The sequence below is a fragment of the Muscardinus avellanarius genome (genome assembly GCF_963383645.1).
Source record: "Muscardinus avellanarius genome assembly, chromosome: 6".
NCBI lineage: Eukaryota > Metazoa > Chordata > Mammalia > Rodentia > Gliridae > Muscardinus > Muscardinus avellanarius.
Window position 1 is genome coordinate 41,395,416 of NC_137791.1, and position 22,940 is coordinate 41,418,355.

Below are 22,940 nucleotides of genomic sequence, written 5' to 3' on the forward strand. Positions count from 1 at the left end.
GTTTCAGTGGCAGCAGGGGGCTTCAGTTGGTGGTTCTCCCATATTCCCAGTTTCCTCAGAAACATCACCCTAGTCAGCCAGGGTTCCCTCCTCTGAGGTCTGATTCCATCCTTGCAGGGCTCTAGCACCAAGCATCTAAGTTGTCATCATTCCAAATTCTTACTCTAAGTCATTTGGTTATGACTTAATATAATTTATATTTCTGCAATTTTTTTCTCACAAAAATAAATAATATCTAAGCAATTGCTTCCACCAAAAACTCTCAAAATTTCAAATATTTCAAGCAAGCATAACATTCACAGTACATGATGAGCTCAAATAATTCTTAACATGTTGCCTGGTGAAGAGACAACCTGCAGAATGTGAGAAGATACATGCAGACTAGTCAGATGACCAGGCCTCAACAGCCAAAGCACAGGAAGAGCACAGCTCAGCAGAAATAAGAACGGCCATCTAATTTAAAATGAGCAAAAGACCTGTGTAGATGTTTCTCAGAAAGCATATGGAAAAAATACTCCATATCATTCATGTGAAGGAAATGCAAAGCAAAAGCACACTGAGATATCTCACCCCAGTTAAAATGGCTAGGAGCAAAGACACACACACACACACACACACACACACACACACACACACCAGGTACAGTGGCACATACACCAGTAATCCCAAACACTAGTGAGGCTGAGGCAGGAGGATTGCGAGTTTGAGGCCAGCCTGAACAATTTAGCAAATCCCTGTCACAAAATTTCAAAAGTAGAATCAGTTAGAGTGCCTTTGGATTCAATTCCCAATACTTCCAAAATAAATAAATAAATAAATAAATAAATAAATAAATAAATAATGTTGGTAAGGATGCTGCAAAAGAGAAACTCATGCAAAATTAGCAAGAATGTAAATTGGTACAGTCATTATGGAGAACAGTATAGATGTTTCTTTAAAAATAGAACTATCATACAATCTAGCCATTCCACTGTGGGGCATGTCTAAAGAAAATCAAACATTATACCTGCATTCATGTCTATTATAAAACTGTTAACCAGCCGGGTGTGGTGGCACACGCTTATAATCCCCACGCTTGGGAGGCGGAGACAGGAGGATTGCGCTGGTTCGGAGCCAGCCTCGCTGGCTTAAGAGACCCTGTTTCCAAATAAAAAGTATAAAATAGGTCTGGGAGTGTAGCCCGGAGGTAGAAGGGCTTCCAGGAACCCCAGAACCACCAAAAAAAAAAAATGTTAACCATAGCCATGAAATGAAACCAATATAGTCTATTAACAGATTAATAAATATAAAAATGTGATATATCTGTATATCTACAAATTGAATGTTATTCAGCCATAAAAATGAATGAAATCCTGTCATTTGTGGCAATGTAGAGGTGTAGAATATCATGATATGTCAAGTCACACAGAAAGACAGGCCACATGTTCCACTCATTTGGGAAACCTAAAAAAATCACCCTCATAGAAGACAGTGGAGGAGTGGTCACAAGCGACTGACAAGGGGAGAAAGAGGAAGGACTAAGAGAAGTCAGACAATTGGTACCAAAATATAGATAGGCAGGAAGAATTGGTTTTAATGTTCAATAGCATAGTAGGAAAACTAATTATAATAATTTCTGATATGTTTCAAAATATCTAGAAAAGTCCAAAGTTCCCAACATGTAGAAATGATTAATGGGGAAATCGAAATGCTAATTACCCTAGTTTGACTGATACACATTAGATGCATATATGGAACTAATGTATTGAGCCCTATAAATGTACAAATATTGTTTTAGTTTTAAAAAATTTAAATTATAAACTTTTAAAAAGAATTCTTAACATGTTGCTACATTTGCTTTTTTTTTTTTTTGGTGGTACTGGGGGTGGAACCCAGGGGCTTTCTACCTCAGGGCTATACTCCCAGACCTTTATATTTTATTTAGAAACAGGGTCTCACTAATTTGCTGAGAGCCTCACTAAGTAGCTGAGGCTGGCTTCGATCCCGTGTGATCCTCCTGTCTCAGCCTCCCAAGCGTGGGGATTACAAGCGTGTGCCAGCCCACCCAGCTACACTTGCATTTTAAAGAGAAAATATTATAGAGTTGAAGGCCCTTTGAATCTACCCTAGATCACATGACTCCATTCCTTCCTCTGCAGAATTAACTGAAATTAGCATATATATTTTACATCTCAGCATTTCATTGTGTAAATATTTTCTGTAAATAATATATAATGTTTGGGTGTTTTAAACTTTATGAAATATCATATTCTTAATGATTATGCAAACTAAATGTTCACTAGTCATTAGATTTGCTAGACTTAACCCTATTGGTAAATATGTCTCCATTTCACTCATCTGAACTAATTTATAAGATTCTCTTTCATGATTATAGCACCTTTATGTAGCCAGTAATCACTGATACATGTTTAAAATGTTCCATTTTTCCTAATTCAGGTAGTGCGAGGAATAAACATCTTTGTAATTGCCTTTTATATAAAAGCGAGAGCAGAGTATGTTTTTGATCTTCTAATCATCATCTCCACTTTCTAACCTTTCCTGGAATGACTTTTAGAGTATAGGCTCTCTCACTTACTAGAATGCCAAAATATTCTCAGCGGTTATTGCACCAAATTACATTCACACAGCAATATGTAGACATTTCCACTGTGCCACATCCTCACACTCAATATTTTTCAGACTTTTAATTTCTGTCAACCCAGTCAATGTGAAATAATCTTATTCTTTAATCCAAATTTCATGGTTATACATATTTTGTGAGTTTTTACTTATTTTGCTTTGCTATATTAATTTGCTTATTTTGTGAAGTCCTGCTTCATAGGCTTTGCCTGTTTTTCTATTGGGCTGTATGTCTTTTTTCCACAGTTTATAGAAATACTTTAATGTTGAGCATTAATTCTTTATCAGGTATACATATTTCAATTATCTAGGAGAATTTTAGTTTATTTTTTCTATTTCTATAGAATACTTTTATGTACCAAATATTTATTATCTTGGTATAATTAAATATATCAACCTTTTTCTTTTGAATATGTTTTTTCATCTTAAGAAATACTCTTCTGTAAGGGTGTATTTTCTCCCATATACTCTCTGGAATATTTAAAATCTTGCTTTTCATATGAAGAAACTTAATTAATCTAGATTTTTTTATTTTTTTCTACTTGACTATACTACTGTCCTAGTGGTTTTTTTTTTTCTTTTCTTTTTAGTAGAAAATCCCATGGAGTAGGTCAGCTCTACCCCACATCTCCACTGTGGAAGGGGTCTTTATCTCTGGGAGGTTGTCTACGGAGCACCTATTTTTGATCACAGTAGCCAATAGTACGATTCCTCTTTATTCTTCATCTCCAGCAGTGGTTTTGGTTGTTCTTTGCCCTTTCCTTTCCCATATGAATTTCCGGATTCACTCATAATCTTTTCACAAACCCTTACTGAAATTTTGAATAAAACTGACTATTTAAAGTTCCCAAACAGATATTTTCCCTCTCATCCTTCCAACAGATCCCAAAAGTAATTGAGTTATTATTCTTTCTTAGCAATTGTATACATTTATCTACAATCTGTGCTTTTGTGTTACTTTTTAAGATGATGAATATTTTTTTTTATCCCATCAACAACACTTCACAGTTTGTGGCATGGTCATCTACATGCAAGACTTGCTCAACACTTTAGTGATTTTAATTATAAAAGAGAGAAGGAAAGTAAGAAGGATGTAGTGAATTAAAAAGAAAATAAAGCACTAGCATTTTCTTTACCTGAACTTGCAGTCTTTTTCTAGTCCCGGTCTCTCTTCCCTCCAACTTGTCAGTCTTTTATTTACACAAAGTGAGGCTTTATGACACAGGTCAGAACTGTGATGGAACTCACTTCTCCACTCCTGCCCTATGTTTCTAGTTAACTCATGTGGGCTTCTGTGATAACAACAGAGAATTCTTTAAATTGACTCCGCTACTGCTTTTGGAAGATATTCTGAGAAATATTTAAAGAATTTCCGTTTCAGAAACAGCTCCATAGAATGAATCCAAAAAATGAATATCCAATTATGAACAGAAGATGACCAAGAAAGGAAAGATTCTTAAAAGATATGTTATTTTAAGTATTTGGGTGAGTTGAAATCTTTTTTAACCACAATCTGAAGTTGTCAGTGCATATTTTATAGAAATGTCTTAGAAACTATGCTTGGATTTTACTTTCCTTAAATTTTAATATTTCTATCATTAGCTAAACTACACCCCTAGCTAAAAATTATTTTAAATAAAAAGAATTTGAATAAATATGTATTAAACAGCAAAGTCACTAACCAAACTATCAACTGTAAAATGTAAAAATATTAAAAATTTTATTGACAACCCACTCAAAAACTTTAATAGTATAGAAAATAGGATTTTTGGTATTAAAAAGTATCAATTAATTTGATCTTATAAAATACATTTTGTTAACTTTCATTTGTGAATCAATGCTCTTTAAAATTCTATGATCTTTTGTTGAAACAGAAAATGAACCTTATAAAGATACTAAAGATACAATTGTTAATGATAAGCAAAATAGTTTGTGATTTGAAAGTAAGGTAGAAATTATTATTGTATAAATGTATGCCAACCAAAAAGAGAAATGATTAAAGAATACATGTTCCTCTACCACGACTTCCCCCAAACAAAACACTAGAATCACTGTGAGGGAACATTTCCAAGATGCAAAATTCATTCTCCAAAATATCTCCTACAATAAGTAGCTATTGGTACCTCAGGACAGACTGAAGAAAGAGAAAGGGAAACAGGAAGAGGGGCAGACAGCTGGATTAGACTGTACTGTGTATATTAGTGATGGGTAGACTTCAAAAGACTTAGAGGTTCATTTTGGACAGGTGCCCAGAGATTCACAGGCTTACCCAAAACCTTCCATAACTTCTGATTTAAAATTGAGCTAGAATTCTTTTGAGACCAGACTTTTGGTCTTCACTCATATTGTGTACTCATGGTCCTTACAATAGGTGCAGGCAAATAAATTCTAAGCTTTCTGATCCTTGAAAAATGAAGTACTTATTTTACATAGATAACTGAGGAAAGTAGTATGTTTTAAGGTAAAACTATAAACAACTGTTTTCTTCTGGAAGATTCAGGAAATTCTTAAAAACATTTACCTAATATTTGAGTTCAATTTTTAAATTATGTTAACAATAGGCTTTTAGGGACAGATGAAATCTTCATTTACATTTGAATTCACCTGTGAACATTGGTAATATTAGATTCCCCACCGATATGAATCCTGGTCCACGGATTCCCAGTGATCAGTAGCTGGAGACACAGGCCCTCAGAAAGATATTCCATCAATACAGGTCTTGTGTAGAGATGAAAGAACCCATCCAGAAGAGGTGAGAAGGAATTTGTCTTTCACTCTGATTGCAGTGGTGTCTTTTAACTAAATACTTATAACTGAATGAGTTATCTTAAAATGAATCTGCTCACTGTTTTAATTATGTCTAATTAAATGTCTCTCAAAAATCTCATGTAAAATTTGTTATTACTAACAAAGACTGCCTGAAATAAAGTTATTTGTATAAGAGTTTGAAAATTATTTTATGGTATAAAAAAAATCAATTTCTGATGTCAGCTTTTTACCCAAATAAACTGTCCCTGTGTTAGTATAGATCTGAGTAGGGCATGGTTTTACTCTCCTCTAGAGAAAAAGACATGGCTTATACCTTGAACAAGCAGTGATGAAATAGATACAAAAATAGTTTTTAGTTTATTCATCACAAGAATTTTTTTGAATAGAACTTATTCATGGGCAAGGACTGTTGTCATAACTTCTTTTATGAGTACACAAGTCCTGTATTCTACATCACACAAGAGGTGCGGTAACATCCAATCTGTATGACATTGCATTAGGCTCTCCCTTAGGTATAAATAACAATGTTTCTCCAACAGAACTAAATATATAAACAAGGACAAACAAATTTATATCTGAGACAAATAAACCTACAAGTTATTATATGCACACTTATTTCTAAAGGATTCTAAGCAACACTAGATAGAGAACAACTAGCTATACGGGTAATGCAAAGTTACTCAATGTCTGAAAATAATAATATTTTGATGTCAGTGCCTATTTTACTTCAAAATGTACAGTTCCTGCCAAAATAGTACTAGCTTATTTAGATCTGCATGCTTTACTCTAATAAAAGTATAAAAATTAGCAACAGTTGTTCCGTGTCAATCCCATGCTGAAAGCAGATCCTCGACAGATATAAGTCTGGAATAAGACTGACATCTCTTTATCGTTCTCTTCTCGGGTTTTCTAAGGCAGATCTCATTTGATATTGCAAAGCATTTCTAACTAAGAAAGCACTTGTAAATTGAACTATTTTGTATCATTTTGCCCGTTCTTCTTAAAGTGTTTCCATCACTCTTACTACTTTCTCGGTTTGAGATTTCTTAATAATACTATAAAATGAAGGCCAAAATCAATGATATCTGCTAATTCTACTAATTGTTAGTGATGTATACCAAAAGAGGAAGAAGACCAAGAAGAAATTAGTTTTTTTGTCAATTTGATATGTAATTTAAGCGCTTTGCTTGCTTAAGCACTTTCTCAGATCCAGATACATACATACATATATATATATGTGTGTGTATATATATATATATATATTATTTTTTTTGCAAGTTTAGGGTGGAACCCAGGGGCATTTAACCTCCAACTTATACCCTGTGCCCTATTTTTTATTCTTTACTTTGAAACCAGGTCTCACTGAGGACCTCACTAAGTAGCTGAGGCTGTCCACTAACTATGATGTTCCCGTCTCAGCCTCCCGAATGCTGGGATTACAAGTGTGTACTACCATGCCCAGCCTGAGCTCTATCTTCTAATCTACCTTTGGGCACTATGGTACTATGGCTGACTGAAAGTTAATAGGAGGAGAAGGAGAAATAGACCAATAAAAGCTACAAACTATAGTCAAACTATTAAGAAAATTGATAATATATAGCCAAGATATTCATTCATGTGTTGGTTAATCATTTCTGAAACATCTATGAATTTTAAGAGTCTATCATGAGAAAATTTCATTGAATTATTCATGCATATTAAAGTAATAAAGGCTAGCAAAACAGTCATGTTTTGAATATCATATCATTCTAACATCATGACATAGATTGTGTTTTTGGTAATATATCAGTAATAGCTTCACTTTAAACAAATATTTTTAGCTGGGCGTGGTGGCGCACGCTTGTAATCCCCGTGCTTGGGAGGCGGAGACAGGAGGATCGCGCAGGTTCGAAGTCAGCCGTGCTGGCTTATGAGACCCTGTTTCCAAAAATAAAATAGGTCTGGGAGTGTAGAAGGGCTTCCAGGAACCCCAGTACCACCAATATATATATATATATATATATATATATATATATATATATATATATATATATATATATTTTTTTTTTTTAAACAGTGTTAACCCACAATCACTCAAATAAATTAATGTTTTATCCTCACTGACACATTTAGCACAAATGGGAGCATGTGCACTCTTAAGTAGATAAAGGAAAAGGAGATCTGAGGAGGCATTTGATAAATTACAAAAAAGTAAACAATTAAAACCTTAAACTTGGACGTGAAAAGCTCTCAAATCAAACAATGTCAGAGTTTATGTTTGCTTTGACTCGTAGGATGCATGATGTATTCAACAGTACATATCTCTGAAATTTTTCCCTAAAAGGAGACCACTAAACTGAAATAATCAGTAGAAAAGCATCAGAAGCTACACCCCTTCATCGGTCTTTCATTTATTCAACAACTTTCAACGATCACATGTGCAGCGTACTTATTAAAGAACACAGCCACATAAACTGCTCTGGAAATTGTGTATTGACAAGATCATAATTTCTCACCTCTCTCTATTTAAATGAAGACTTTAATAAATAAACGAGTAAATGCATTTATTATTAAGAAGAAATTTCTTTAAAAATTCAAATCTTAACTTATTAAAAATATAATAAAAGACTTTTTTGTACTTTAGTATGCAAGAATTAGATTGCTTGACCTCTCTTTTAATGACTTAATTAGCTGTACTAAAGCCCAGCTGGGCCTCTGCTGACAACAGAGTTAGATATTTCAATCAAGCAGTGTTATGGAGAATAAGTAATAAATGCTACCTTGTCGCCATACAGTCCCAACACATAGTGCATGCTGGAAATGCTAAATTTGATCAGTGTGCCTCATATTTCAATTAGTCGTGGTCTGAGTCCCTAAAACTGTGTAATGTGTATGAATTCCTGATATCAGATCCAGAGCCACAGGCTCCCACAGTTAGAAGCCACTGCGTTTGCTTTTATTAGCAGCCAATTAATGGCAAAAATCTGAATCGCTTTCAAAATTTATAACCTCTCTTCCAGCTGCATCCACGACTCCTGCTATACTGTATACAATCAGATCCATATCGCTGTCGCAAGCCAAACAGCTGCACGCTGTATTCTGTCTGCAGGCGTAAGAAATCCTTTCATACAGCTTTTTTAACCTCTTAGAAGTTCTTTTCAAAGCGCGGCAGCGCTAGTCACTTTGCGACAATGAGCGATTTAATACAGAAAGAAAGAAACCTACACCAAGGTAACCTCTTGGGATGTGCTAGGTTTTCAAACGGAGTGAAACCCTACCACTCAGGCACCACACAAGGGCAAGCAAAGCTACTTCTCCTGACCAAGGCTAAGAAAATACAAACATATAAAACCTGACCCTCGTGCAAAGTTAACCCATTGAAGCCTACCTAGTCATTAAACAAAGTGGCATTACACAGGTTTAATATTAAGTAACTTACATAAAATGCTGGTATTCAAATGTGTGTGCCCAACCTTAGATGCCTGCCTAATGAAACATCTGTGGCGATCACATTCCCCCATCAGGAGGCGGTTTATTGCAGGCCGCACAATTTCTAGACATTATTTTTAGGAACCCGACTCTTTCTGACATATGATAAGACAGGAAATTTAGATGTGATCAGATTTAGTAACAAAGCATAATTGCTTTATGTATGGCTAATGCTGCACTTTCAAGATTATTAAGGGAATAGTTTGGCCTTATGGTATTATATATCTTAAGTTATCTTATACTTATTGTCCTATGAGGCAGGAAATATTTTGCTATCCGATCCCTATAATGTTATAACGAAGAGACAGTAGAAAGTTTCCTCATTCGTTCTTCCAGAAAACAGTAGTAAATTTTTAAAATATACATTACTTGTGTTTATATTTAATAAATATTTGTATTATTTTACTCGGTAACATCAGTCCTAACAGATAATTTACCTGGAAAAAGGGTGTGAAAAAATACCCACCAACTCTAATACATGGCAATAAAAACGTTGTACTGGGATAGTACAAACTGCTGCCATGGTTATTAAAGACAATAAAATCCTATTTTACAAAATTCAACTGCTAATAACCAGCATTCTTTTGGGCGGCTTAAATACTGCAGTAAGACTCATAATGCCACTGTGAAATCATAAGCTCGTACTTCAAAGGTGTTGTATCTGTTACAAATTTAATCTTCACTGCTTTGTCACAACTGATTTCATCCCAGCAGCTTGGAGATGCGGCATAACAGCGTTCTTGTTGTCCTAGACAACCTGAACCAAACTGTTAAATACCTGCCTGATGCCCAAGGATGATTATAATAACATTGCCTATGAGTCTCCAGCAACCACCCTGAAAATGTGCAATTAGTCTGTTCTGTTAATAGAAGGCAGAGAAGTACAATTCACAATGTAGACAAATTATAGGTGTTTCAATGATAGAGACAGAAATTCTGCGCTCCAGTTTATGAGAAGCACGGTATTTTGTTCAACATACTTAAAATAGTGTTCTTCCTGTAAAATTTTATATTAGTGCATTTCACAATTATAGAATAGTAGTTAATATAAGTTTGAATCTCAAGCAATCGTTCCTACATGAGGAAATATGTTATTTCATTCAGTATCATGAATCTTAAAAAACTAACATCCACTGATTTCCATTAAAATATTGAATGTCTTTGTATTTGGAATATCAGTTTCCAGACGGCAGCTATGAAGCAAACGTCCTCTGCTTCCTCCCAGGTATACGTTGAGTGCTAATGGGGAGCTGATGTGGACAACTGAACAAATTTCTGCTCGTAAAGTTGCTCAGACAAGGTGTTCATGGAGCAGGGCATTGAAATGTCCTTGCACGTTGGAGTTTAATTACAAGGAATAAGGCTAAATTTGACTCATCAGACCCATATGAAAATTTATATCTTCTCAAAGGAAATTTAGGTCTTTCATTTAATACATGGATTTAGTATTTATATATTATGTGTACACGTGCGCACATATACCAGGACTCATTTCCCATAACATGCCATATATTTAACAAGACAGCATTTTGTATTTGAAATCTTTTGAAGTTGCTATTCCACTGTCTTCTTGTTGAGCATCTGAGCTACATCATTTATGTGTATTATTTAAATAAAATTTGCATTTCTCAATGAATATTTCATTACCAAGTACTATGGTTTAATTCTACCAACCCCCAAAAATAAATGTATAAGGAATGAACTTTATTATGAACTTTATTAGACTTCTTAGGACACTACTAAGAATCCTAACTTATAACTAGAAGTGACTTTTCTCTACGGAATGCATCAGACCACCAATACAATGTCTATGCTAACCACGGAGTACATAGGATCTGTGTGTCTTCAATGAATTTAACAGCTTAAGTGATAGCACAAGATAACTTTAAAAACCTGAGTACACAATTTTGTTTATATTAATACCTTGTATAAAAATACAAATCAATAATGGTTAACACAAAGATTTGAAAACTCAGTTACTGGCAAATGAAGCAAAATCCAGAATGTACTGGCTATAAATATCCTATCTTTATCAAGAGGGATCATGTTATTTTGAGCATATTTTTATACCAATTGATATGTCACTTAAATTGATTTAATTCCAAACAAAAATGATGTCATTTAAATACATCCTTTAACTAGAGTGGTAGTGATACCATTAAGCATATATATTAAGTTGCCATATGCAATTCGCACTTGTGACTTTTCTCTGCCATTCATGAATTATGCAATTATCCCTAACTCATGGAAATGAAAGTGCATTAACTGCCCACTGTCGTGTGTTGTCTCTTTCTGTGTCCTTGCGCACACATTTCCACAGTTCATTATTCATGGATGCATCTATGCAAGTGTAAATGGACACGTGCAATGTGGGAATAGTCACATACGGATAAAGAGCAAGTAGACACTTGTTTGTGAAGATTTTATATCTATATTTGTGTGTTTACATTTATATATAATATTTCACTCCAAATAACAAAACTTAACAGGGACACCTCTATCCTTGTTGTGAATGCCACATGGTAAACAAAAAAGATGCCATCATTTTAAAGCAATCAATTTTTTTCACACATGAAGGAAAGATGTTGGTCTATAAGCCAGAATTTATGCCCTTTCATCTTAGATGACTCCTTATCTAGGTTTTTCCCCATTTAAAAAAAAATCCTTTCAGCCTTGACTAAAATCTTAGTAGAATGCTAGCCAAAAATCTTATTGTACTTGTGTTTCTAGGCATTACCTTTTCTTCATGTATGTTAAGATCTAATTGTGATTATAGCAATTCATTCCTTTAAAAGATTGTTATTTGAAATAAATACTTTGAGAGAAATAAAATTCAACACTTTCTTCACTATTACAGTCATGTAAGTTATTCTGAATTCTGACACTCTGCCCCTGTGGGATATGTTTCTCAGGAAATTTTTCTGATTTAGTCTAAGGAAGCATTAGTGAGCACTCATGTACAAAGATCTGTAACATAGGGGATGGTAAGGATTCTTTCTGAATATTTACATTCTTTCTAGCATAAACAGAATTGACCCCATCAAAGTAAATGTTTCTAATTAAATAGAATGAATTTTCTCATATAATAGGATTTTAATTTGTGTGTAATAAAGTTTCTTAAAATGTTGCATTAAGCAATCAAAGCAAGATTTAATAACTTAAGCAAAAGTAAAATATTTTACAGCATAGATATTAATTTTATTGCTGATAGTCAAATGTCTATATTCAGAATTTCCTATAAAGATTCATTTAGCCAGTTAACTCATCCAGTATGAATCATACCTATATAAAGTTAATTGGAGTATTTTAATAGAAAAATAATTATTAAAATAATCTATGCACATTTTTGTTAAATATTATTTAAAATTAAAATATGAGTTCATAGAAATTTTATTGTTATATTTATTATATACTAAGAAAGAATTATGTATTTAATGTCACACTAAGTATAATATTTTGCTGGAAAACACAGCTTATTTCATGATTTTACATATTTCTTTTTTTATTAGGATTCTTCATCAAAACAAAGTTAAAATCAACTCTCGTTGCTATGCCTTCAGATTTAGAAGAATCCTACATATTTTGTGAAATATTGATATTTTCAGTCAGATTTTAAATTCTTCTGTATTTCTCAATTAACAAATAAATTTCATGACTCAAATTTTATATATATTGGTAAAACGTTAGGATTTCCCAAGTCTTAGACACAGAATGACTAAAAAGCTAAAAAGAAAAGTGGCAGTTAGTATAAGATCAATTTAAAAATTGGAAAAACAATGAAAATAAACAAGTGGAAATATTTCACATTTTAAGTTGCATAGTGCAGAAAATACTTCTGTTTCTAGAGAAAACTTTTTAAAAGGTCCAGCTTCTGCTGAAGTGTAACAGAAATAAAATGTGTTAATCCTCAACACACTATTTTTATGCATTAAGCCGATTCACAGAAACACTTTTGCTAAGGCAATAAATATGCCCAAGAACAATTTAGGAAAAAAACCACATTTTTATTACTATACAATATATTCAGTAGCATCATAAATAAGGTGTGACCAGTAGAAGGCACTGTTACAATAAATATATACATACAGCTGTTCATTTACAAACTGGTTGTAAATTCTGATAAGAGTTTTACAAACTTTACACAGCACAAATAGTCTTCATGTAAACATTAAGTTACAACTTCATCCTATCATTGTAAAGAAAAACTCATTGCATAATTCTTTTTTGTGTGTCATTTTTATTTGGAGCTCAGCCCATTCACAATTTTATTACCCTGATTTTTAACTTGCTTAATTCATAAAGAATTATGTGGTCACACTTACCATCTTTAGCACTGCATTTAAGGAATGTTGCTCTCTTGAGAAAAGTCTCAGACTGCTGCAGAGTTAGACATAGATTCGTATAGACCTGCTTCAAAACAAGCATCTAGTTTCATTCTTATTAACCTTTCGAGGTTTGAACATAATTTGCTAGAGCATGCAGACATGGTCTTTTAATGGAATTGCACGGATGTACGAAAACAGCTCTAATTAAATCTCTGTCAAACATACCCCTAACAATGTTGTTTAGTTTATGTTCCTATACAAAATCTCTTGAATGCCTCTCCAAGTTTACAAAATCCATGTTAAAGGAGCCAGCATTGCAAAAAAATGTTACGGCATATGTTTGGATTTTTGTATTTCAGAGTCCTGACTACTTTATCTGAATTACAGATTTAGAGCTTTGTTATGTGTGATAGTTATGATAATATGATCACTAAAGGCACAGAGACAGGGAGACTCAAATCCCTTTGAAAATCCCTTTCTCTATTTCCTACAGCTGCTGCAGCAGTTTAATATCTGATAGAATGATGAAAAGGAACAGGCCGAACTCCAGTTTTAATAAAAATTTTAACAGGTCTACATATAGTTATGAAAAATGTTATTTGCAATGCCGATTTTTAATAAAATTTTCTTAAACCAAAGAAAAAATCCCCAAGGGGAACCTGATATGAATGTATTTTTCATACGTACTATTTAAGGCTCTTTAAAGGTTATGAAAGTGACTGATAAAATAAGTTATATTCTATATGACACAAACTGAATGCACTTGCAGTTCTGCATTTTAATCAAATAAATAAGCAAAGCTTTCATTTTGTATACTGGATCAGAAACAAATATTGTATTGCAGAGTCAATTTTTATTGTTAGCAATAAAAATTCATATTATTAAATAATGGCATTTTTAAATAAGTCAAAGCACTGCAAACACTGGTATCACAGTGTTCTATGATCTATGTATGCAGGATGCTAAGAAATAACACATTTTTATAAACCTGAATTTTTGATCCTTGTGTTTTGAGAACTTGAGAAATTATATAAATGTGAAAATATTTATTTTATAAGAGAAAAATAAAAAGTATTACTAAGTGAAACTTATTCGTAAGTACCTTTATTGGTGAATTATAGTCTCACAGCATAATATAGTTCATAATGGTAGTGACACTCATACAAACTTCAGAACTTCCAAATAATCTGTATGAAGTAAAAACATGCTGCATGGAAAGTCTCATATCGACAGCCCGGGAGGAGGCCCTTCCCTTTAAAGACCTGTTTATCATGATGACACTACTTAAGAAAGTCAGAAGACAATAACCCAAGTCTCCCCAAAGTGTCTTTCTTCAGAGAAAATAGAAGCAAGGTGTTCATAGGAGATCAGAAAGACATTTTAATTTGCCTACCTGACCTCCACCAATTGCAAAAGAGGAAGGCTTTTAACTACCAACATTCTAAGCCCAAACAAGAGATTAAAACTGAATTGGTATTATTACCATTAAAGCCTCTGCATTCTTGTCAAGCACTGATTGTCTAGCAACACTGTCCCTGTCATTATTTCTGAGTACTAAGGAGGACTTTTAAATACTATACACCATGTGAAATATATTAACATCTATTAAAGAACTCAATAGACTTTGAGAATTAAAACTAGTTATACTAATACAAGATAACCATTCTATTCTTTACAGAGAGACATGCAAACTGTAACTATAAGGCATAATCTTTTTATCCCTAAATAAATATTCACTTCTGAAAAAGTTAAATTTATTGTGCACCGAAGAGAGGTAAGTAAAGTATTTCAACCTTATTACTTTCTCCAAGAATTCCAAGGTTGAAATATGGTGCTATCTTTTAAACCTTTTGGTCTTCTCATACAGTTCATCACAGAAAATTGGCAGCTGCTGTTTCCTACCATATTTATGATACTACTATTTAGCAGTTTTTAAAACCAACTTTTACAATTCTAGAACCAAATCAGAATTGTTCATCTAATTTGTTAACTTGACATCTCTCTGTCTTTTTAAAGTCATCTTTTAAATGGGGTATGGTTGGGGTTAGTGACCTTAATCAGGGGATTTAAAAAAAAAAAATTGGTGGAATCAAGGTAACAAGAATGAGTGAAAGAATAATTTATTGCTGTGACCATTTCTCCCCTTGATTTCAGTATTGGGATTACAGTGGATTATCTTCAATCAAATACTGTTTAGCAGATCCTTGTAGATAACCTTGATAAATTACACGAATAAGGGAATAAATTTCTAAGATCATACCAGAAATGAAAGCACTTGCTTATAGAACTTATGAATGCACCAAAATGTTGGGATAAAGGACAAATCACTAAAATAATGTTTTGGCATAAAGTATATCTTGAGTTTTCTAATTCAAGTGTTTTATGCCAGTTTTTAAAAAATAGTTGGATGCTTAAGAGTGTTCACGTTAAATTATAAACTGAATTACAGGATGCTAGTTTAAGCCTGATTTAAGGAACTTCACATTTTAAAATATTATTAAAATTTATAAAACAAAACGGGATTATTTTATTTTTAAATGTTTCACAAGTTGTATGATGTCCTTAGAAAATAAGAAATCATCTTATCTTAAAATGTATGTTCAATCCTTTAATGGAATTTCTAAAAAAATTAACAGATAAAGTTTTATCTGGCCATGTTGAATAATATAGATCTTCTATTCATCAAAATACCTAATTGTCTGAAAGAAATTGACATACTTTTATTCACATGAAATAAGGCAGTGAAATATCAGTTAATAGGATTTATTTTACTCTGAGAGAAATGAATCACATTCTACATGCAATCTTCTCCACTATAAAAATAAACTTTGTTCAAATCCAGATAAATAAAATTATTATTTTTAATTGGATACCACGTAGAACAGTCTACTTTTATTAGATGAGTATCTTAACATTTTAACAAAATTCTGCATTTTTCTTCCAAATTTTACTACTATAATTGGCCAGTGTGTTTTAGGTTTCAATATTACACAGGTCCTAAACAAATGGTGTCTTCATAGATATTGTGTAAAACTATTTTAATCCGTTCACATCTCAAAGGATTTAAGAATGCAATATGGGGGTGGGGGAGACAGATCATAATCACCTGAAAAGTTTGGTTGCTATTTTTATTATCAAGAAAGTAGATAAAATATTATCTAACATTATCTCATTGCATAACTTTCATGGTTTCCATAGAAACCACTTCAGGCATTTCAAAACCATAGTGACTCTAATCATTGGTCTTTACAAAAGCTTGTGTAAGCCTGACTAATATTTTTCCCCCTTTCTAAAACTGATGGTGGAATAAACCACACTGAATACATATATTTATGGTTCAACTATGCAATATTTTTAGAATAAACCCATTAATATAAATATAAAGGGATATGGGAGAAAAGGAGAGAAATAAATTCTTCAAATAATGTCATTGTACGCAGGAATATACTATTACCCATCTGCTTATATCTTCATTGGAAATTATCATGTTACAAGAATTATTATAAATTATTGCACATGAAGTAGTTCCTAGCTTTTGGTTTTTCTCGATGGCTTTAACCAGTGTGAGTCTGAGGATTCCACTTTGTCATTAAGTACTTATTTCTTACTTCATCAACTCTGTCTTTAAAGCCCTGTAGAATTGTCTTCAAGATTAAAGAAAAAAAAAAAAAACTAAGAGTAACTGAGAGATTCATCTCCTTTTGTTCTTTTATAGTATTGGAAAATTATACCACCAGCCAGCCTTTCTTTAAGAAAGCCCGATAACTTGGAAAACAGATAAATTAGGATGTGATTATTCACATCACAAAAGAATTCACAGATGGCTTCATGCAAATAGGGAGCTCCCTATTTAAGTGTTTGTTTACAGATCATTAGCTACTTGACAAAGAGGAGCTGGGGGCAGAAAAACTTAGAGTTCAAGTGTTGGGAGACACTGCCAACTGGAGATCAATCAGAAATGAAGAAAACAAAGCATGTGTGGAACCAGCCTATAAATCAGAAAATATGATTTGCTTCATATGTGTGCATGCATGTGTCTCGGGATGAGATAGAGAGAATATGTACATATTCTCTCAAAATACATACAAACACACAGATCCCCCCCCACACACACACACACAAACACTGAAGATGCATCTTTAACCTAAAATAAGACACCTAACAAACTAGATGGCTTTCCTTAGTTTATCTTGGAGATTTTAAAAATGATTCATAGGTTTTTAAATGTAAACATTTTAAAAATACACTCACAGAATATATGGAATGTCTACTTTAAAGCATCATAGTGTGACAAGTGTCAGAAACCTGATTTTCTTGTATAAATTTATTGCATTCTTAATACAACAAACTTGTTAAATTCTTATTGTGTATAAGGCGTTTTGCTAAAGAAAAAGCAAAAACAAAGCACTAGTCATTATGAGACAAAATCCATTGTTTCTTTTCTTCCATAATGTGGCCATTAATAGAGGTTTGCTTTTAGAAAATATTAAATGTTAGTGGATTATTTGCAAAATTAAAATCTTTGGATTATGAAGATCATAAGTTACAGATACCTTATCAGTGAGAGTGGTAAATGTAAAAAGACTTGTAGCAAGCTTTGTCTCCAATTTTGGAAGGAAAGAAAGCTACATATTATTTTGGAGGATGAAGATGAAAACATACAACTTCGTGTGAAATATCCTCCTGCTTTAGTGCCAAGGCAAGCATTGTCTTTCATTTATTTACCATGAATGACCATCAGTTTCTTGATGATTACTAAATAAAAGCTTAAAATTTTACTAAAGAATGAATAGCAAATAAGTTTTATATTTTAGGTTTTTTAATCTTTCTTAATATAAAGATAAGTGTTAAGAGGTGAGAATTTTGGCAGTGATGGAGACCTACTGACATTATCTGACTTGCTCAGTCAGAGTTCAGTGCAATTCCACTGATGGCTTCTTACATGCCTAACACTGATCTAGTAGTTGGGCAATAAAATGTATACACAACCCTTGCTTTCCAAGACTTTACCCATAGAATCTTATTTTTAACCCTATGTGATAATTATTCATTCTTTAAATGAAATCCTGAAAACAAACTTGGGAACCTTTTTAAATTTCTGAAATAGGGCCAAAACTTTTAATGCTTTATATTGATAACAATCTTTGATCTTAGTACCCAAATTTTAGACAGGGCTCTTAAAACAGTACAGATAAAATAGAATAAAGAGAAATGTGAATGCATTGTTAATTTTAAAGTATCCTAAATCAATTTTCACCCACATTTTAGAAAAAAATTCAGATTGCTAAAATATCTTATTTAGAAGACAAATTCATATATGGCATGAAAAAGAGTTACTCTTTCTTTTAAGTGAGTAACTGGACTTTTAAAAGGTTGCCTTGAAGTCTAATTTGGGATATTTCATTTTGATTTGGGGAGGGAGGGTTAAAGAATAAGGCAAAGTTGTACAGAAAAGAGAAAAAGTGTAATTGGAAGAAAAGAAAAACAAGTTTCTTATTACAGCTAAATAATTTCAGAAAAAAAAGAAAATAAGAGAGATAGATTTGATAGTAGCCCCTAAGTCAAAATATGATACACCAAAAAGACAATATAAGACAAACACAGGTATTAAAGGTGGAACACTTCAAAGCCAGAAATGTCAATTCATAACATTCTGAGTCATCTTACCATTCTTTTGAAATAATTTCCTTTATTTCAACACCATTCCATCTCAACATTCTACCACAATCCACGCATTCCACACAGCTAACAGTGTGTGCCACTAAACTCACAATAAAAATTACATATTTAACTTCTAAGAAGAAATCACAACTCCATAAATCATGTGAACTCAAAACTTGGCATCTTGACATTTTATTTCAGTTTCCTGATAATATGATAAACCTACATTTTAGGTATATAAGTTAACTATAGACTTTAAATTTGTTTCTTATCATAGCCATCCTATTACCTATACTTGTAGAGTACTTATGTATCTTGAACATTTGGGAAAATGCTTACATTGGGATAACAGTCATACTTTTTTAAAAAATGAGGTACATTAATGGCCACATAGAATTTGCCTTTTTAAAAGTGAGCTAACTTGCCCACTAATTTTTAATATTTCCTAAAAATAAACTACATATTAGTGGGACACAGCCTACATCTTTGCTTTTGTTTTGTTGTTTGTTTTGATATAAATTTGCAATAACTGCTTTATACAGTACAGCATCCTACAATACTACAATTAATACTGAAAGATTCTGGGCATCTTTGGAGCTTGTACCTGAGGAAAAGTCCTAGGACCTAGAATTTTATATCTGCACCCTCTTCTGTCCAAGGCTACAAAACCTGGGCATTATAATCAGCTCAAAATTACCGGAATAATTTGACAAATAAATTATTTATTCTTTGGCATATTTTCAAATAAATTAAAAAACTGAGCAGGGTTATGAACATAATTTATGTAATTTACTAAATTGATGCTTTTTAAAAAATATTAGTGTCAAATATCAACTTGTTCTAATCATTTATTTATTTTTTAATTGGTTCCATAAAAATAAGAAATTTTAAATTTATTTTTTAGCTGGGTGCTATAGCACACACCTAAACCCCAGTACCTGGGAGGGTAGAACAGGAGAATTGCCATTTTGAGACCAGCACACTGACTTGGCAAGATCCAGACTCAAAAATATAAAGGGCGAGGAGAAGGAGCTCAGTAGAATGCCCCTTAGTTCAATCTCCAAACTAAAAATATAAACAGACTACTAAACAACGGGATTGAAATAGTAGTCATTAAAAGACATAAAAATATTTTAAGTAAATTTTCAAACAAGCAACATTTTTAAGAAAGAATATATCTTAGAAAAACTATTCCAAATGGCTTCTTTGAACTATCTTTTTCATTAAATTGTACAAAATAACTCATGCCACTAAATATACTATTTTCAACATGTTTCTAGATAAGGAGCAACTTCAAAAAGTGATAACACACCCTTCAACAACAGAGGAAAGTATTTGTCATGTTAGTACCAATCTTGTTCTGTGTCACATCAAAACTGTTGAATTTTTTTCTAAACCATGATAAGCTGTGTGTCTCTGAACTGGTGTGTGTGTCTATGAACTGGTGACATACGCAATGAGAAACTGAGATGCAAATAATAATCAAAGTCAGCAATTATGATAGGTTTCTCTACAAAATATACTTTTATTAAAATATTTTTATTAAATATATATTTAAAAAGAGAAAATAAGTGTTGCATAAGGAAAATGGTGGCATTGTCTTTTCATTAATATACTGAGCATCAGATGAACACTGATATTTATTCTGAAGGGGAAACAAGAAGAGTATATGATTACTTCAATTGATATGAGAAAACTTTAAGTCTTAGGAAAACTTTAAAGGATATCATACCAAAATATGCTTACAATAAATGTCTCTAAAGTCTAGCTAATACATTACTAGTTTTTAACCCAGCTTTCATTGCTTTAAGAAATAATGAAAAATTGATACAAAGGAGGTTTATATAACATCATCATAGTAATTCTTTCCTAATATTACCTGTTTTTATTCCAATACATCTAATATTTTTGTAAAACTAGTTTCTTGGCTAGTTTGAATACTGGACTTTGGATCTGTTTTAGGAAAATACCAACTATGAAATTTAAATAACTATTTTGTATCTGGAAAAATTGGCTTTAATGAACATTAAGGACACACCAATATCAAAACAATTTTAGACTTAAACAATGGCTGGAATGGAAATGCCCAGATTATTTACTTGCAGTCACTGCAGTTCTATATATACTTAAAATATCTTATCTGAGAAACCATTTCAGAAAATTAGACAACTGTAAAAAGCAAGAGTTGGTGGGTGATCAAGTCAGGATCAAATAGCAGAAACCGCAATATTCAATGGCACTAAGCTTGGTTAGGATACATCATGTCTTTTTTTTTTTTTCTGTGTACAAGGATGTTGAAAGTGGTAGCTACAACAAGCCCTGTAACACTATCTATCAACAGGAGGCAGAATCATTCCAATTGGAGCTGAATTAAAAGATGAGATAAATGAATTAGAGAGCTTAAGTTAGATAAAGAAATAAATGCAAATATGTTTAAAGTTTTAATTATTCAAGTCATGATGTTCTTCTTTCAATTTATTTTTGTTTATCTTCTCATAGCGCCATCTTCTCCTCTGTCATGCCAAGAATTTTGCTTATAAGGTGAAAAAGGAATGGAGCCGAACAAAGCGGGATATCTGCAACAGTGGACCACTGTCTCATAGAGGAAATCAGAGGAGATCTCTGCAGTGTTGTAGAGGGTCTCAATGAGATCTGTGCTGGAATGAAGGCTTCATTATCACACACAGTTGGCTCACAACGTTTTCACTTTGTAACTAGGTATTAGAGGATTCTCCCACCATACACCTTTGACTCTAACCTGTCTCGATTCTACACAGTAAAATCACTAAACATGGGCTATAAATAGTTTATGACATGAATCTTTACAAAATATTAGAAAATTCATTTTAAAAGTTCTACAAATTACTATTTTTAACCCATCTCATTTTATACGGAGGAAAACTTGAAATGCATGACATATCATAAATTTATACTGTCTCCCTACTTCACCTATCAAGTATGCACTGACTTTTATCACAGACTGTCATCAAGCGATGCCCACTGACTGACTGTGAACGTTCTCTTTATAGGAGCAAGGGTTTTCATCAGAATTATCACCATGCTTTAAAGCTGAAGACTGCCTGGGGAAAATATCTCCAGAGACATACAACAAATATCCTTAAATGTTTTATTCCTAGTTTTGAGAATGAGCAGTGATTGGAAAGGAAAACATCAGCAAGTGATGAGATTTTTGTTTTTTCATCTTCACAAATGAGCCAGTTAGAACTAAAAGTTAACGGTCAAATCATGAGAAGAAATTCTCCTACGTTTATGAGACCCCAAATCTCTCCACTTTATTTTGCTCAACATACAAACCCTGGATTACTGTGAAGGAAAAATGTGCTGTGAGAAATTAGAGAAAATGGTGAAATATTTACACAAATTGTTATCCTCATTTGGTGTGTGTTTTTATTGTAAAATGATAACCCTTTTGCCAAATTTCTTTTACACAATTTAGTTTAAGAAACACTTGGATTAACTTATGAATACTTTCCTATGTAGAAAATTGCAAAATTATTAGATAGTAAAAAATTAATAAAAATTATTTCCCCCAATAAGGTAAAATTAAATTACTTTTTCTTTAGGTACAAAAATGCATGGCTGTACTTGTGAACATATCAAAAAATATCTATTAATTTTGGAAGAGAAAATATATAATTTGGCTATAATAATTTAAAGTATAAAATATTCCAGGTTATATTTTACCTACATATGTCTACACCATGCAGCAATAAAATGAAGACCAAGTATTCTTTTTAGAATGAAAGTCAACAAACTTATTCAGAGTAGGTGTTTTGTATATTATCTATCCTCTGTGTATGAGACAGCATTAGATATCATGGCTTGGGGTAGATGGTAGGTGGATATTGACTCTCAAAATGCATTATTTTCCTTTGTTTCTCTGCTCTTCTAAGGAAACATCCAGGACTTGCAAATAATATCCAAGTATGTCATGGTTCAGAACATACTCTCTACATTAGAAGTATGGTTTAGCAATATATTTCTAAAACTTGATAATATATAGGATTAATAAAATGCTTAAGTAAAACACATATATAAAATTATATAGTAAGTTATAGAATCAAATTTAGTATGTGT